The sequence below is a fragment of the Pinus tabuliformis genome, chromosome 8, assembly GCF_031772625.1.
Source record: "Pinus tabuliformis cultivar Carrire ecotype Pingquan chromosome 8, CPIR1, whole genome shotgun sequence".
Taxonomy (NCBI): domain Eukaryota; kingdom Viridiplantae; phylum Streptophyta; class Pinopsida; order Pinales; family Pinaceae; genus Pinus; species Pinus tabuliformis.
In genome coordinates, this window is record NC_142294.1 from 1,601,783,600 (window position 1) to 1,601,787,818 (window position 4,219).

Below are 4,219 nucleotides of genomic sequence, written 5' to 3' on the forward strand. Positions count from 1 at the left end.
AAGAATCATGTAGATAAGAGGTTCCAAGTCGGTGATGAAGTTTCAATTCACATTAGCAAAGATAGGCTCCAAGGAGAACGTAAAAAGATAAAACCAATTAGATATGGCCAATTCATAATTTTGGAAAGGATTGATAACAATGCCTTCAGATTGGATTTTCCTTCATATATGCAAATGTATGTTGTTGTTAATGTTGAGAACTTAAGGTTTTATGAGTCTTCTTTGCTCGAAGGTTAAGAAGAGAATATTCAAATTCCATATATTGAAGACTTATCTCCATAATTCCTTGATGAGCTTCAACAAGACACTATACTTGACAGAGGAATAAGGATATCGAAAAGAGGAATTGTTGACTATCTTCAAGTGGGGCTCAAGGGAACAAATCCTTCAAAATCCTAATGGATAGAGATTGGAAAGGTGAGGAAACTATACCCTCACCTGCTGAATAACTGAAAGTGATCTTTTGGGGTCCAAAAGGCTTCTAGTTGGGAGGAATGATTCGATGCTCAAAATTATGCTCAAAAATCAAAGTCATTAGAATGGTGTGGAAACTTAATGACTGCGTAGTGCTCGTCATCCTGAATCTAGATGAACTTGTTTCTTGCGAAACAGACTCAATATGACTCCAGAAATGAGTTCTATCCATCTTGTCAAACAAGCGAATTTAAAAAAAAAATGGATAGCCCAGTCAGTAGTCGTACTGCTGACGTAGCACTGACTAAGCTGCCTAGGTGGTGCTAACAAGGCATGATAACATGGAACTACTAGGTTTATTGATGGCGACTTAGGTCATGCCAAGTGGCACACTCCAATTGGTCAGAAATTTATGGTTTTTATTGGTTGGAATAGTGGCCAACCACGGGATGACACGTGGCTCAGTGGAGGCCGCCACGTGGCAGCCCTGGAGGACACTAAAAGTTAGTTCAATGGTCGATAGGAGGCAATGAGATTCAAAACCAGAAACTCCCAATGCAAAACACGATGCCTTACCACACTGCTTACACCACTGGTTTTAACCATATGGTGGAACACGTTTATGTTAATGTTCATTGGGAGCGCGACTGGGGCTAACTGCCAGGCCTCCACCCAGTGGTCCCCAAAATTATTTCATGTGAACTCAGCTCCATACAGTTAATGTGACCACCCCACTAACCACCCCACTGAACGCCAACGCCAAACTACCAATGATCTCTTCCATTTGAACACCTGTTGTCAATGGTTAAACTAACCACCAAATCTGGCGGTCTCCAAACTGCCCTCCCAAACCGTGCCATTTGACCATGTATTGGAATTTAATGTAACTGCTAGTAGGTTTTAATGGGCAAGTTATTGGTCCAACAAATCCACCCAAAAATCGGGGAATTTGTCGCTCTGATAGCGGAATTTATAGCAAATTTGTGGGTTTGTTTCCATATTTTAAGGAAAACGTAGAGCGAATAGTGGAGAAACTAGGAGAGGCCATAACTTCTCCATTTTTTGACCAAATTGGGTGCAGGAGACTAAGTATCCATTTTTGGACATTTTGGACTCATTGGAGTAGGTTTTAGGAGTATTTGAGCATTTTAAACACATATTTTTACACATTTTGAGCATAATAGAGAGGTCCAAGCCATTGGAAGTTGGACCAAGGAGACGTAGCCCACGAGGGGTGAACTCCTTCATCATGTTCCTATTATGATGTTTTTTTGGTGATGTTCTATAAATTTTTATGTTGTTGTTCAGTCTCTTATTTATGTTAAAATTTCTCATAAAATTAACATTAAAACTCATTTTTTCACTTGTAAAACTCATGAATTCTTAAGCATGTGGATAGAATTTTGTTTCTAATCTGAGGAGGATCTTAGCACAACAAACTAATATTCTTAATCATATCAATAAGACACATAATATTTTTAGATCATTGGTGAGCTTGAATGGCATCACCAAATATTGATAATGCTCATATCTAGTTTTGAAGGTTGTCTTTTGAATGCCTTATTCCTTAATTCATACATGATTATACACAAACCTTAAGTCTATCTTCTAAACTTCTACAACTCCTCTCAGTTGATCAAATAATTCATCAAACCTAGAAAAATGCTATTCATTTTTTATCATGACTTTATTTAATTTCTTGTAGTCGATGCACAATCTCAATGTTCAATCATTCTTATTCATGAATGGTAATGGAGCTCCCCAGGGCAATATGCTCAGTTGGATGTATCTCTCACTAGTAAAAATGAGGCAAAAATCCAATGACTATTAATCAAATATGAAACTTATTGGTGTTGGTTATCCGACACATTGGTTCTCATCAACTTCTCATTGGTAGTATGTTGAATAGTTGAGAGTTTAGTTAATGTCGAATACTTGATGGTACATATGTCGATTATTCGACATAAAAAAGGTTGAAATTGTCATACAAAAGCCGATGTTTTGAAGTCAATTTTTCAACCCTATAACTTGTCAAATATTCGATGCACAAAACATTGAATATCCAACAGGTCCTGCATTGTGTTTTGTCACACCAGACATGAAAAATTATGAAATTTGGTCGTCATATATTTGACAATTAGTTAGTTTGGTCTAACGGGAAAAATTGACGTTCAGGTTTTGTATAGTCGATGATATAACTAAATTATGTGACATGAGTGTTATAGCTTCGATGTTCCCTTCTGTTGGTCTTGAGAAGCTCGTTTGATGTATCAACCTTGGAAAACTGACACCTAGTTGAATTAGTTTTTTGGAATTTTTCAATATCAGACGCATCGTTCCATCAATTTGGGGTACACAAGTTGATGGTGATGTGTTGGATACTTGACAGATAAGAGTTATGTCCAATGGGAGTGTCAAATGATCTACGCTTCTTTATTTCATTTTTTATGTCAATTACTGGATGATTACACCAACTGATAGGAGTAGAATATTTGATGTCTAGCCCATGTCATTAAATATTCGACGAAAGTCTATATATTAAAAAATATATAATTTCACAGTTTTTTTTATCTCAATTGCTATTACTTTTAGGTTTTTTATTACTTCAATTAATAAGAAAATCTTGCTTATAATTCCACCTTGCAAGCTCCTCGGTTTTCCTATAGGTGTCCTACTCTCTTCTAGTAATGGTTATCCTCATTTCTAATCTCTCCCTCGACCCCTTTTCCATAAAAAATATGATCCATTTTAGCTATAAATCACTCTCCTAACCATAACAAATCATAGTGAATAGGTTATCATCTAACTTTCATCCACTTCATGTATCCCAAAAAATTTAAAAAGTTGGAGAAACTTTATCACTATGCTGGATTTGGTGAATATATCATAGCTTGCTATATAGTAAGACAATACTCAAGACAAAAAACACCATCATATAGATCTTGAATGAGTATCAAGATAAATGTGTTTGTTCTTGGAGTGATATACTAAATTGTATGCAAGCCCCATGATTTCTATATCTGAGCTTTTTGAACCAACTAGAACCACATTGCTTCTTTATTTTGTAGATAAACATTGACACCATTTTATATTTGATAAATATGCATAAACATATAACAAATATCTACTTGGTATAATATCCTCAGAAAGCATAAGAAAATGTAGGAAATCAAACAATAAATAAAAAATAGGGATAAAGGAATTTACATGGAAAAACCCTAGTTTGGAGAAACATTCATGTAAGTAGCTCTTTTATTCTGTAGATAAACTTCAAATAATATAAGGCTACACCCCCAAATATTCATTGGGCCACATTACATATGTATATATCACACTCCATTACTGCATATTTTCTTACCTCGCACACTCAATAGAGTCTCCTTCACCTTTATTATATATTAGAGACTGAAAGGAAAAAAATCCCTTTATATATATGGTATAAAACCTTTTTACAATATGGTGATTTGTTGAAGAATAACTTGATCAAAATACCCCTAGGAAATCATTAATATGTTCACATTTTATCCTCTCCCTTAATGATAAATAAAGGGCTATAATCATAAGAGGAAGATTCCATTAACTAATATTACCCCTTGGTGACAAATTTTTGCATCCTCAAGGAATTATGAAGTCAGAGAAACTTCATCACTGTGATGGATTTGGTGACTATATCTACAAATTTCTATTCAATAGCACAATACCTACGACAAAAAAAACATTATCAACTACCATATATTGAATGCATATCAATCTCAATTTGTTTGGTTCTAAATACAAATAAATACCAGCAACAATCAAATACTGA